Below are 15519 nucleotides of genomic sequence, written 5' to 3'. Positions count from 1 at the left end.
TTACAAAAAACGAGCCACCGACTATTAAGGCAAACGACGAACGAGCCAAATCGCTACAAAAGAAAGTTCTGTCTCGGCGGATTTTAACCAACGACGATCATTTGCAAAAGTAGTACATCGTTGGAAACGATAGTTCGTACTAGGCTTGACATGCGCATTTCACTATTTCTTCGTGAAACTTCTCTTTTTTATGCGCAGGCGCAATAGTTGCTTTTTGTGATGTAACGTTCGTTCTAACGATCAGATCATTACACATCTTTTAAAACTAACTTTAGTTAGGTCGTTCTTTCATCAATTAAAAGTTCGTTCGTCGTTCTTAACGAACGATCGTTGTCGCATGTGTGTACGTAGCATGAGTGAATTGAGGCCATAGAAGTGTGCAAGTGATTAGGGAGGCTGGCTGGTATCTTGCTATTTTGGCAGTTAAACTGCTGTTCAGGAAATGCTGTTGAAAACAAAGCAAACCCTTGAAATACCCTATGAGGAGATGGATTGTCCCAAAACCTGTCGGTTCTGTCAGATTTTAAATGCCTACTTTTTTTCGCGATAGTGGTCCTTTAAGAACTCCATCGCGATGTTGAAGGGATTGGAATCGTTGCAAAGCAAGAGCACTAACCCCCCCCCCACCACCACTACATCACCCTGCTTCCAAATTAGAATACTTCTTCCAGCCAGTGATTATGTCTATAGTAAAACTAGTGTATCATCCGTAAATAAAAATGTAAGCCCATGCTTTAATTTCACAACTTGAAAGGAAGCTTCATTCCAATCTGGCCATAAATAAATTTACATACTGGGGCAACATCACTTGAAGAAATGTTGACAAGCTGCAGTACTATCCATGTGTGGAATGGTAGTATAAAGGTATTCCACATCCACAAACTACAGCGCACACTACATTAACATAATTGTGTAAGGACCATATATGTGGTTAAAGCAGACTTGCATGAAACTTTGTACGACAATGCCTTCACATAAATACACAATGTAAATGTAAGCATTTATAAAGCATTTTACATAGGATTTCACTTTGTTTACTTTTGTGTTCCTTGTCCTCTTGATTTTCCCAATCCTCAGAAAGTAGCTGTAATTTTCTCCCATAAGACCTCATTTGCTGCATTGTCTTGATATTTTGCATGCTTCTTGTCATAAAGCTGGGGATTAGACTGAACGCTTGCTATGAGGTCATCTACATCAAAATTAAACCGTTTACGGCCACGACCCCCTCCTTGTCCACCTTTACCTGTCATTTTTACTATATCCAAAGAACTCCTATCAACTTTCTGAGGTTGTGAGGGTTAATTTATAGTAACACAGTCAACGCATGACCTTAATTACTAAATTAGCTACATTGGCTGAACATGTTACTACTTAACCCTCCTGGCGGTCTATTAAAAACCGCCAGGGGGCAGCGCAGCAGTTTTTTTTTTTTTGAAATAATGTAGCTAGCCTAGGGCTCGCTACATCATAGTCGCTGTGCAGCGGCATCCCCCTACCTGCTCCGATCGCCTCCGGCGATCTGCAATCAGGAAATCCCGTTCAAAGAACGAGATTTCCTGGAGGGCTTTTCCCGTCGCCACGGCGTCGTGACGTTATCGGGAGTCCCGATCCACCCCTCAGCGCTGCAAGGGGTCTGGAGGGGTGGGCACGGCGGGTAGCGGCGAATCGGCGCGGAGCGGTGTGCACATGCAGCTAGCAAAGTGCTAGCTGCGTGTAGCAAAAAAAAATTATGCAAATCGGCCCAGCAAGGCCTGAGAAATCCTCCTGCGCGGCTTACCGCCAGGAAGGTTAAGGAGACTCTGTAACAACATTTTCATCCTTCTTTCTTCTATCCTACAAGTTCCTATACCTGTTCTAATGTGCTCTGTCTAACTGCAGCCTTTCCTATTTTCACAGTGGCTGTATTATCTCTGTTATATGATCTAATCTTCTCTCCTCTGTCGGGCTGAGGCTGGAATGTGTGGAATGTGCTGTGCTGCTTGTGATTGGCTAGAAGCTATACACACCCTCTCCAGGCACTCTGCACACACTGTATGACTCACACACTCAGCTCTTCTCAGCGTATCACTTGCTATGTATTTTGTTTGTAAACACCGGATAAAACTGGCAATTACAAGCCAGGATTGCAGCAGGGAGAGGCAGAAACAGCACAAAGGGGCACAGGAGAACATAATGAATAGAATGGTATGCTTTTTATTGTCAGAATTTTAGAGTACAGATTCTCTTTAAGTGAACCTTGCACAGGTGTAGCAGACTCCTATATCCAAAAAAAAGACAATTGTGCTAACTAAAGTGTCAGCGATATTTTTTATTACATTTGCATAAAGATTCCTATAAAATTATATAATGCTTACATTCTATTTCAAACTCAACAAATATAAAGACTTATAACAATTAGTTATATTTCTGGTGTGTGGATACCTTACATACTATAACTACAATTAAATAAACGCTGTCAGTTTTGGTCATGTGAGACGGCTTTGACGCATGTGTAGTACGACACAAACAATTTGTTAATTATTGTTACTGCGCCTTTTGCGTCGCGTGGGATGCAAACATAAATGTGCATGTGCAACATCGTAACGTCTACTATTTTAACGTGTATTATCCTTCATTTTTGTGTTGCTTATTGGATACTATTACAATTTCAACGCATCTATTACGCCAATGCACTGCATGCAGTGCATCTTACTAGCGCCTGACATTAACACTCGACGCAACGCGTGCACTGTGAGCGCCGCATTCACTTTTCATTGTAGTGCATTTTGCAAAGTTATTTTGCCTCAAAAACGTCGCACATAATGTCCAACTGTGAATGCGACCTGATGGTTGAACCAATTTCTGAGGGGGCTAACTGAATTTCGATAATTTTCCTAATAGATTTTGCTTTAACTTGTATGCAAAATCAATTAGAGAAGTAATGATCAGAAATCAGATTAGGCCTGGCAGAAAATTGCATTGTGTATACCAGGAAGAAGAATGGTCAACAAGATTAGCAACTGCATGTTCAATGAGATTCTGACTCTCTAATGCTGGGCATACACGGAACTTTATTTTTTATCAATCAAGCCGCTGATGGCTCGATTGATAATATCCGACGGGTCCAATGACCTGCCGGATAGATTCCCCGCTCGATCCCCGCCGGCGGACAATAGCGGCGAATCGAGAGGCTGATAAGGAGCGCCGGCGGGGTCAAGTGGGAATCGATCCACGCGCATGCACGGACGAGCTGGGATTTAGTCATATGAGTGTAGAGGTTAATTGTGACCAGCCAATGTAACCATGTGAATCCTTGATTATTGTGCATACAGTATATGTGCTGTTCCTCAATATAAAAATTTTAATAAAGGCTATACTATCTGTGCATTTTTGCAAACAAAGAATGTAAAAACTTTTTTTGTAGTGTTTTCTATTAAACAATTTTAAAACCACATTTACAACATAGATAAGCTTAAAACCACAATTACAAGTGCACTACTCCACTAAACAATCAGAACGTACCCCGCAGGACGCTCTCAGCTGCAGGAGCGCGCATGGTTGGACTGTGTCTCTGCCAACTGGCAGACTAACCGAGCCGCCTAGCAGTGGATTCAAGAAGCGGAAAAGGATGGTGAGGGGGCGATTAGTCTGAAGGAAGACCCCCAGGTAGGTGTAAAAAAAAATAAATTCTCATTCATCTTCGGTTTCTCACCAAGTCTCTCAAAAGTTCGCCAACACTGATCTATAATGTGCCATTTGTCTAACGCTCATTTGCATATTATAATACGACTAGCCAACCCGCGGCATAGCATACGCCGCATAAGGGGGTAGCAGGCAGGAGGGGGGCATTGGTCACAGCGGCTCCCACTCCAGCTTAAAGGAAACTAGCTGGTGGCGGGGGACTGGAGCAGCAGTGAGTGACTGCGAGGGCACAGGATGGCTGCATGGGGCTGGTAGAAGCCCCAGGTAAGTGAAACTCATTTTTTGTTTTTTGCCTGACGATTCCTTTAAAGGGAAGATCCGCGGTAGATGTAATAAAAATCACTTTCAATTACCTCACTGTATGCAGCCTTCTCCAGTGTTCAAAAGCGCTATTTCAGATTATTCTTCACTCCCTCCGGTAATTTCACCTGACCCGGAAGCAGTAATGCCAGTTCCTTCCTTTTGTAATGTGACACACACACACACACACACACACACACACACACACACACACACACACACACACACACACACACACACACACACACACACACACACACACACACACACACACACACACACACACACACACACACACACACACACACACACACACACACACACACACACACCCCAGCTCAGTCAGATTAGATGGACAGCGTTTGTGAACAGCAGTTTTCAGATCTTGCCACAGATTCTCGATTGGATTTTGATCTGAACTTTGACTGGGCTATTCTAACACATAGATGTTTTGTTTTAAACCATTCCATTGTTGCCCTGGCTTTATGTTTAGGGTCATTATCCTGCTGGAAGGTGAACCTCCGCCTCAGTCTCAAGACTTTTGCAGTCTCCAAGAGGTTTTCTTTCAAATTTGCCCTGTATTTGGCTCCATCCATCTTCCCATCAACTCTGACCAGCTTCCCTGTCCTGCTGAAGAGATGCATCCCCCGAGCATGATGCTGCCACCATATTTCACAGTGGGGATGGTGTGTTCAGAGTGATGTGCAGTGTTAGTTTTCCGCCACACATAGCGTTTTGCATTTTAGCCAAAAAGTTCAATTTTGGTCTCATCTGATCAGAGCACCTTCTTCCACATGGTTGCTGTGTCCCCCACATGGCTTGTGGCAAACTGCAAACGTGACTTCTTATGCTTTCTGTTAACAATGCCTTTCTTCTTGCCACTCTTCCATAAAGGCCAACTTTGTACAGTGCATGACTAATAGTTGTCCTATGGACAGAGTCTCCCACCTGAGCTGTAGATCTCTGCAGCTCGTCTAGAGTCACCATGGGCCTCTTGACTGCATTTCTGATCAGCGCTCTCCTTGTTCGGCCTGTGAGTTTAGGTGGACGGCCTTGTCTTGGTAGGTTTACAGTTGTGCCATACTCCTTCCATTTTTGAATGATCGCTTGAACAGTGCTCCGTGGGATGTTCAAGGCTTTGGAAATCTTATTGTAGCCTAAGCCTGCTTTAAATTTCTCAATAACGTTATCACTGACCTGTCTTGTGTGTTCTTTGGACTTCACGTGTTTTTGCTCCAAATATTCTCTTAGACAACCTCTGAGGCCGTCACAGAGCAGCTGTATTTGTACTGACATTAGATTACACACAGGTGCACTCTAGTCATTAGCACTTATCAGGCAATGTCTATAGGCAACTAACTGCACTCAGATCAAAGGGGGCCGAATAATTATGTACACACCCCTTTTCCGTTATTTATTTGTAAAAAATGTTTGGAATCCTGTATAATTTTCGTTCCACTTCTCACGTGTACAGTACTTTGTGTTGTTCCTTCATGTGGAATTCCAATAAAATTAATTTATGTTTGTGGCAGTAATATGACAAAATGTGGAAAACTTCAAGGGGGCCGAATACTTTTGCAACCCACTGTATATAAGATTCGCCCTTTCCTGACCTCTGCCACCACCAAACTCCTCATCCATGCCCTCATAATTTCCCGCCTTGACTACTGCAATGCCCTTCTGTCTGGTCTCCCTATGACCCGAACAGCCCCACTGCAGTCCATCATGAATGCGGCAGCCAGAATTATCCACTGCTCCCATCGCTCCACCCCGGCAGATCTCCTCCTTGAATCCCCTCCTTGAATCCCTCCACTGGCTTCCTATCCAGTCCAGAATCAGATTCAAGATACTGTGTCTGATCTACAGATATGTTCACAAAACCTGCCCAACCTACATTTCCGAACTTACTCAGGAGGTACACACCTAGCTAGCTCATTCCGCTCTTCCAATGAACTTCGCCTAACAGCCCCCCACATCACCCAGTCCCATGCACGCCTCCAGGACTTCTCAAGAGCTGCTCTAACACTATGAAACTCCCTACCTCCACCCATTAGGGCAGCCCCTTCCAATATCTTCCAGAAGACCCTCAAAACTCACCTTTTCACTCTGGCCTACTACCCCTCACAAGTGCTCTAAACCCACAGTTGAACTCCTGTCCACTACCTTTCGTGTCCTAATGTAATTTATATAGTAATTTTTTTATATTTTTACTATATAAAAAATATATATCAGTTAAAAAAAAAACTCACTCGTAAATTACATCCCTCCCCCCAATAAATGTTTAATTTTTATTAAGCCATACTCATGTTCAATCATATGTATTCAATTTTTTTTAATGCTTTAACCACTTCACCGCCCGGGTACAGTATATCTACGCTCCTTAAACTTCAGTTCCCCGCCCGGAGCGTAGATATACGCACCCCCCGCCGCTGTCCGTGCTCCCACTCGCCCGGAGATTGTGCACGCCGCCGCCTGCTTGCCCGGAGATCAATGAACGGGAAAAACCATTCCCGTTCGTTGATCTTTGCCCCCCAGCAATGATCGGCTGCTATGAGAAGCAGCGCGATCATTCTGAAAAAAAAAAAAAGTTTCCCAGCCTCCCTGAACATCCTGTAAGCATACTTCTGATGCTTACAGGACGCATTCACAAAAAGTTACTGTGGCCATCTTGTGGCCAAAAAGTAAAACTACACCCAAAAACACCCAAAGCCGGCGGCTTCATCTATCACATTGCCGCCGGCTATATTGAATTAAATTTAAGCAACTTTTAATACATTTGGCCGCAGCGAGACAGCCGTAGAATAAGTGTTAACATTCCATTTCTAACATTGGCCGCTGCGCTGCGGCCACTTCGCAAATTGGCCGGCCAGAACCCGAAGTGGCTGGCCAGAACGCGAAGTGGTCACACTTCGGGTTCTGGCCGTAACATATACAAATGCATTAGTTGACATTATAAATTAACTCATTAACTCCCACACACTTTTTAATTACAATAAAAAAAAAAAGTTACTTTAGGGACTGAACTCTTTAAAATATTTATATCAAGAGTGTCGAGTGTATAACACTGTTACTTTATAAATTATGGGTTTGTAATTAGGGATGGACGCAAAACTGAAAAAAAAATGCACTTTTATTTCCAAATAAATTATTGGCTCCAAACATTGTGATAGGGACATAATTTAAATGGTGTAATAACCGGGACAAATGGGCATATAAGTTACATGGATTTTAATTACAGTAGCATGCATTATTTAAAAACTATAATGGCCGAAAACTTAAAAATGATTTTTTTTTTCCAAATGTTTTTCTATTTTCCCATTAAAACACATTTAGAATAAAATAATGTCCCACCTAAAGAAAGCCTAATTGGTGGCGAAAAAAAAAACAAGATATAGTTCATTTCATTGTGATAAGTAATGATAAAGTTATAGGCGAATGAATGTAAGGAGCGCTGAAAGGAGAAAATTGCTCGGATGCTGAAGAGGGGTAAAACCCCTCAGTTGTGAAGTGGTTAATGGTTTTTTTTTTTTAATATTTTTAATTCACTATGAACTAGGGCCACTACAGGGCAGGACTGTCTACCTAATTTCTGAGATAAGAGAAACAAACAGGGACAAGCAGGATTGAGAGCAACACAGGAACAGGAAGGGATAGGAGCCACACAGGGACAGGAAGGGATAGGAGCCACACAGGGACAGGAAGGGATAGGAGTCACACAGGGACAGGAAGGGATAGGAGTCACACAGGGACAGGAAGGGATGGGAGGGACAGGAAGGGATGGGAGAGGCACAGGGACAGGAAGGGATGGGAGGGACAGGAAGGGATGGGAGAGGCACAGGGACAGGCAGAGATGGGAGAGACACAGGGACAGGCAGGCATCCGCAAAACTACTGGACTTGCACAGTACAGTCCGGATGACGTCAGTGCACCGCACAAGGGGATTGCGCAGAATCGGCGTGGAGCGAAGCTGGGGCAATGACATATGATGGACAGGAGCGTCGCTAAGGGGTTTGTTTCAAAACACAGTCAATGAACCTGTTGCCATGGTGCCCAGGATCCATTATGGCTGAGTGCCAGGGGTGCTCATGATATCACGGAATTGATATTCCCGCAATTCCGGCCAGAAATTACGTTTCCGCATCGGTATGCGGAACGCGGAAATTGTAGTGTGCGGAAACGGAATTCCGCGGAATTTCCACGGTATCGGCAAACGGTATTTTTAAGCCAATCAGTGCACTCGGAACGAATGAACTAACTGCCAGAATGCGGAAATCCGCGGAATTGCTGAACAAATAGGGCTGCTTAAAAAAGATAGACCAATCATACGTTAGCAACCATATCCTAGCGACCTATCACAGCTTATCCCACCCATCTTGTATAAAATAGAGGAAAGGCTGTCCTTCTTGTGGGTTTCAGTCTTGTGGAGCAGAGGAGAGAGACAGACCCATATTTTGTTACTATGTGATATACTTTACTGTATAATAATAAAACAATAGTCTTTTTAAAGACTGTGTGAGTGAGCTTTAGACTAGAGTGAGGATTAAGGAGTTAGCTGGGTATTGCTAGGTGTGACAGATTGCAGATTGAGAGTGTGAGAGCTAGATTGTAGTGTAGTGTGTAATATTTGCTGTGAGGAGAACCAGAGAGTTAGGCTTAGTTTAGTGTGATAGAAATTCAGGCTTAGGTTAGTGTGTGTGTGTGTCATAGAGAGAGAGTCAGGCTTAGGTTAGTGTGATATAGAGAGAGAGTGTCAGGTTTAGCCTAGTGTGATAGAGAGTGTACTTGCTGTAGTGTGAGAGGGTCAGGGATAGTTAGATTACTGTGGTGTGACAGAGAGAGAGTGTATATATATATATATATATATATATATATATATATATATATATATATATATATAAATATATATATATATATAAATATATATATATATATATATATATATATATATATATATATATATATATATATATATATATATATATATATATATATATATATATAATTTTTTTTTTTTATCCATTCCAAAGGCAATGGATCAAAGCAGCAGGATGCACCTTTCACTCCAAGAATAAAGTGGAGTGGTGGTGGATCACGCAAAGCACGTGATCAGGCGGAAGGTGGCAGCAGGAATAGAGCCCCTTTGATATGAAATTTGTTCCCTTTGTTTGCTCGCAGGAGAAGTCTTAATGAGCAACGAGCGAATACTGTCCTGGAGTATTTAGAAAAGGAGCCCTGTACCCAGTCGGAGGAATTTTCAGCTAGTCTTGACAGCAGCACCAGTTGTCAGTTTCCTCGTGACGATGACAAAACCCTGGCGGCAGTTGCTCATGTTGATGTGGTTGCTTCCTCCCAGTCCTTTTCTCCAGAGCTAAACTTAACATTCCATGATGAGGAGAGAGATTTGCAAAAGGATTTGGATGAGGCATTGGCAGAGACCTTGGGTCCACGCTCGCAAGAAATTGTGGGTGATGTTTTGACAGAAATGGCCCCCATTTTTCTGTCATGCAGAAAAGCTTCACAAGCTTGTGACACCAGTGGTAGTCAACATCTCCATACAACCACTGATTTGCACGGTGGCCAGGTGGAGGGACAAGATGCTAGTTCCAGTTCTGTGGTTGAAGTGGATGATTTCTTAGATGATGATGAGGCTAATGATCCAAACTGGACGGCATCTCATGGCTTAGGTGTCAGCAGCAGTAGGCGCAATCAGCATGGTCAAAGTGAGCATTCAGTTGGCCAGCAACTTGCAGCTGTGATTCCTGTTGCCGCAAGTACCCATCACAAGTCCAATGCTGGGAAACGACCTACCAAAAAAACAAGTAGGATTGTAGAAAGGTCATCCTCGGCATGGGAATTCTTTACAGACCATGCAGAGGACGAGTCCAAGGTAGTCTGTACCATATGCCGCAAAGCGGTGAGCAGAGGCCAAAAGGGCAGCGGGTTTGGCACTTCTGGCATGAGAAGCCATCTGCGCGTCCATCACCACTGTGCGTTTGAGTGGGTAAAGAATTTTGGGAAGAGTGTGGCTGGAACAGCAGCAACAGCAGACCCACCCCTTCCTCCTTCCAGCCTTCAGCCTGTCCCTATTCAGCCTGCGCAGTCCCAATCCTGTCCGATTCCCTCTGCATGCCAGGCTGGAAGAGTGCACCAATCCACCTCATCATTAGGTTTTCAGCGCCAGCCTTTTGTTCCTGAAATGTTGCAGAGGAAGCGTATGCTCCCTGCAAATGATAAATTTGTTTTAAAAAATAATGGGCTTCTGGCAAAAATGTTGGCCCAACAGCTCCTACCCTACAAGTTTGTGGACAGTGCCCCCTTCCGCAAACTTATGAGCAGTGTGGCGCCACAATGGAGGATCCCCAGCCGACATTATTTTGCCAGGAAAGCTATACCTGCCCTACATCAGCAAAAGGTGGCGTGTGTAGCCCGGTCAATGGACCATGCGGTGGGTGGAAAGGTACATTTTACAACAGATGCCTGGAGCAGCAGGCATGGGCAGGGGAAGTATATTACCTATACAGCCCATTGGGTCACCCTACATCGTGCTGGGGATGGTGGAAGATCTTGTCCAGTATCTCAACAACAGCTTGTGGTGCCACCTCGTAGGGTCAAGGGGAGGCCCGCTTCACTCCCCTCTGCTACCTGTTCTGTGGCAGGCCAGGTAGCTGTTGAGCCTCCCATCAAGCAGTTTTGCTCGTACACTGGCATGCAGCACCATCGATGCCAAGCAATGCTGAAGCTGGTATCGATGGAAGAGAAGAGGCAAACAGGATCTGAAATCCTTAGTGCCTTCGAAGATCAGATCCGCCAGTGGTTGGCTTCACGTAAACTTCAGACAGGAATTGTCGTGTCTGACAATGGGTCCAATATGCTGGCTGCTATTCGTCAAGGTGGCTACACCCATCTTCCATGTTTGACCCACGTATTCAACCTCATAGTTACTAAGTTCTTAGGAACCTATGAAGGGTTGAAGGATGCTGTTTCCGCAGCACGAAAGGTGTCAGCCCACATCCGGCGCTCTGCAACCGCCTCCGCGTCTTTGAAGTTGCTGCAGCGCCGCCATAACCTTCCGCAGCAGACTCATTTCTGATTGCCCAACGCGGCGAAACTCCACCCTCTACATGTTGCAGAGGTTGTGGGAGCAGCGAATGGCAGTCAGGATATATCTGTCTGAGACTGCTTCCTCAACAACTTTCTCACTGGACTATATTACTGGGGACCCGTGGGAGAAAATTGGTCAGGTTTGCCAAGTTTTGCAACCTTTTGAGCAAGCCACAAAGTTGGTCAGCATGGAGAACTGTAGCATATCACAAGTGCTCCCCCTTATCTTCATGCTTGACAAAATGCTGTTTAACCTGCTTGGATGTGGAGAGCAGAGTGCACAGGCAAATGTGGGAGTGTCTGATCATGCTCAGGTCCAGGAAGAGGAAGAGGCAATTGTACGGGGGTGGGAAGAGATTGATGTGCTGCTGGAGCAGGATGGTGACAGCTGTGATAACAGCCCAGAAGAGGAGATTTCTGGCAGGCACCTCTTTCCTATGGCTGCTCACATGATTCAGTGCTTCAAGAGGGACCCCCGGATAAAGAAATTAAAAGTGAGGCTGGACATGTGGGTGGCCACCATTTTAGATCCCTGCTGTAAAGGGAAATTAAGGCAGTTCTTACCCCCAACCCAGGCAGACACCATGATGAGACAGAGCCGGGAAACCCTTGTTCGCTGTGTTGAAGATGCTTTTCCCGCACCTTCACCCCGGGCCACAGTTTTCACACCTCTTCAAAATACTCAGCAAAGTTTTGGTGGTCCCAGCAGTACCAAAACTAGTCAATCTGAAAATTTGCTGAGTATGTTTTATGATTTTTATCAGCCAGAGTCTTCCAATGCTCCTTGCAGCACCAGCAGCAATAGTAGTCACCACCAGCGGCTGGACTGTATGGTTAGTGACTATTTAGGGTCGGCCAGTGCTCCTGATAACATTGAGACTAATGACCCCTTGGAGTACTGGACCAAAAAACTTGACACCTGGCCTGAACTCTCTCAGTATGCGCTAGAGGTACTTGCATGCCCCGCCTCAAGTGTTCTTTCAGAGAGAGTGTTTAGTGCGGCAGATGGTGTGGTCACTGACTACCGGACCCGTCTGTCTGCAGAAAATGTGGACAGAATCGCATTCATCAAAATGAATGAATCATGGATTAAAGATGATTTTTAATGCCCCTCTTATTGATCCTTAAGGAGACCAAATAAAAAAAAATTGTTGAAGATGATCAAAAGTATCCCTTACAAACTTGGCTAATATTGTATCTGGTTTTTTTTCCCCGTTTATTTTCCATCCAAAACCTGCTGTCTCAAACCTAATGATACTTACTTCTACTGCTGTGACAAGTCAACTACCGGAGGTTATATATTTCAACCCAGATCTCTAGGGGACAAGGGCCTGTACTGCTGCCATTACCTGCTGTCTCAAACCTAATGATACTTCTACTGCTGTGACAAGTGAACTTCTGGACGTTATATCCTTCAACCCAGGTCTCTAGGGGGCAAGGGCCTGTACTGCTGCCATTACCTGCTGTCTCAAACCTAATGATACTTACTTCTACTGCTGTGACAAGTCAACTACCGTACGTTGTAACCTTCAACCCAGGTCTCTAAGGGGCAAGGGCCTGTCTACTCTGCTGCCGTTACCTGCTGTCTCAAACCTAATGATACTTACTTCTACTGCTGTGACAAGTCAACTACCGGACGTTATATACTTCAACCCAGATCTCTAGGGGACAAGGGCCTGTACTGCTGCCGTTACCTGCTGTCTCAAACCTAATGATACTTACTTCTACTGCTGTGACAAGTCAACTACCGGACGTTATAACCTTCAACCCAGGTCTGTAAGGGGCAAGGGCCTGTCTGCTGCCGTAACCTGCTGTCTCAAAATCAATACTTACGCTGCTGCCAACTCATCTACCGGACGTTATACCCTGTGGTTCTGCCAACGAGTGATGTCAGAGATTTTTTAAAAAAGATCATACAATATTGCATGAATGATTTTGTCCAAAAATGTGAACAAAGACATTACATCTTGGCTACTTATTATTGTATCCACCCCTGAAAAGGGATGGAGAAGGGTGAAATGTAAACTGCTGCCATTTTGACAATGTTATTGGTAGAATTTTCTAATGTAGTACAATTGCTCAAAGGGTGAATTCGGGTCTACTTGAAAAGGGCGCCAGTAAAAAAGGGCGCCAGTAAAAAAGGGCGCCTGGTGGAGCCCATATATACCAACTTCGGCTACAAAAAAGGCGCCTGGTGCAGCCCATATAAAAACTTCGGCTCCGGCCATGAATAGCGGGGAATGAAATAAAATCGGCTTCCAGCACTTGAAGCCCATATAAAAACTTTGGCTACAAAAAAAGTCAATCGCCATGCCAATGCAAGCTTTTTGCATAACCCCAGTCTGCTATAGTTACTAGCACGTAAAGGGTATAAAACCTTATGCGCCATAATTGTGGGACCTCCTACAACAACAATAAAAAAAAAATCAGTATGTAACATAATAGTGACACGTTTGTTTTTTATAAATAGACGCGACCATAAGAACGTACACTAGTAAACTGTTTTGCAGGGTAGTAGGTCTGGAGTGGCACACCTTACCAAGTCTATGGTTGGGTGCATAACCCGGTGGTCAAGCCACACCTAATAGATCAATAGTACAGTCCAAAGGCGGTTAGCACACTATTAGTAAATTCAGAAATGTATTCTTCAATGCATAAATCAACACATAAATTGACAATTGTTTCGGGGCCACATAGGGTCCCCTTCATCAGAAAGTGCAGACCTCATGTGGCCCCGAAAAAATTGTCAATTTATGTGTTGACTTATGCAGTGAAGAATAAATTGCTGAATTTACTGATGGTGTGCTAACCGACTTTGGGCTGTAGAACATTTTGGTTGCATAATAAAAAATTGTTTTTGTTTTTTTAAAATAAGGGAAGTGCAAAATGTTGTAAGTCATAACTTTATTAATGAAAGATAAATAATTTTAAAATCTTTATAAAACTTTTTAAAATTGTAAACAATAGTACCCATAGTAAAGGGGTACAGGCTACTTTGCCACACCTACAGCTTGCTCATCATCAACTGCATGCTCTAAAACAGCAGATGAGGCAGAAATCTCCCAGTTACCCTGACATCTCCCAGTTAACTTGACAGTTGACTGGGTGGTGAGATGGGGAAGAGGAAGGTGAGAATTGGAAGTTAGATGATGTAGTGGATGAAGAATCAATTTGGGTTGGAGGTGTGTGTTGGATAGGTGGAGTTGGGGATGCCACATGTTGGGACCTGCGCATCCCTCCGTTGTTGTCTCCTTAAGCACTGTCTAGAAGAAATTTAAAAAGAAAATCATTAGTTTTTACACAGCCATATTGAGGGACATAATGATTTTACAATCCAACAACATAATATATAATTTACATTGCCTAACTTCCACTTTCATTCGTGCCACACAATCAACATCCCTCCTTTTGAGGTCAGACCACCTTTTTTTTTATTGCCACAACTGCATGGTATCTGTTGAACTGTTGCAGCAAGTGATTCTGTATATTCAAAGGATGTGCCTCTTTTGGTATCTGTTTTGCATAAGATTATAGCAATTCTTAGCATGATATGTCAAAATAGAAGTACACAGTCAAGTGCAAAGATCATCAATCATCTGTTCCCTGCCAAATATAAATGTGCAAGCAGCTCTCATGTATGTATATATTAACCACTTTACCCCCGCCCGTACGGATTTCTCCGTCCCTTTTTCCATCCTTTAACCCCCAGGGACGGAGAAACCTGTACTTTGCGCACTCCCACCGCTGCCCGCGCTCCCGCTCGTAAACACGCCGCCCGCCGCTAGTAAACACGCCGCCGCCCGCTCGCCCGGAGATCAATGAACAGGAAAATCCATTCCCGTTCGTTGATCTTAGCCCCGCAATGATCCGCTGCTCTCCGATGGGCAGCGCGATCATTGTGAAACGATACAAACTTACCCAGCCCCAGTACTTCCTCCAAGCTTCCGGAAGGACGCTTGGAGGTCGCATTAAAGCAAAAAATTACTGTGGCCATCTTGTGGCCAAATAGTAAAACTACACCCTACACATTTTTCACATACAAATAAATTACTTTTACACAAAAAATTAACTCATTACCTCCCACACTCCTAATTTTTTTTTTTTTGTAATAAAAAAAAATTAAAAAATGTACAATAAAAAAAATACATAGTTACCTTAGGGACTGAACTTTTTAAATATTTATGTCAACACTGTTACTTTATAAACTATGGGCTTGTAATTAGGGATGGACGCAAAACTGAAAAAAATGCACCTTTATTTCCAAATAAAATATTGGCGCCAAACATTGTGATAGGGACATAATTTAAATGGTTTTATAACCGGGACAAAAGGGCAAATACATTTCATGGGTTTTAATTACAGTAGCATGCATTATTTAAAAACTATAATGGCCGAAAACTGAAAAATTAATTTTTTTCCCACATTTTTACTATTTTC

The sequence above is a fragment of the Hyperolius riggenbachi genome, chromosome 3 (genome assembly GCF_040937935.1).
Source record: "Hyperolius riggenbachi isolate aHypRig1 chromosome 3, aHypRig1.pri, whole genome shotgun sequence".
Classification (NCBI taxonomy): Eukaryota; Metazoa; Chordata; class Amphibia; order Anura; family Hyperoliidae; genus Hyperolius; species Hyperolius riggenbachi.
The sequence above is the reverse complement of the archived record's forward strand: the minus strand, read 5'-3'. Positions refer to the sequence as shown.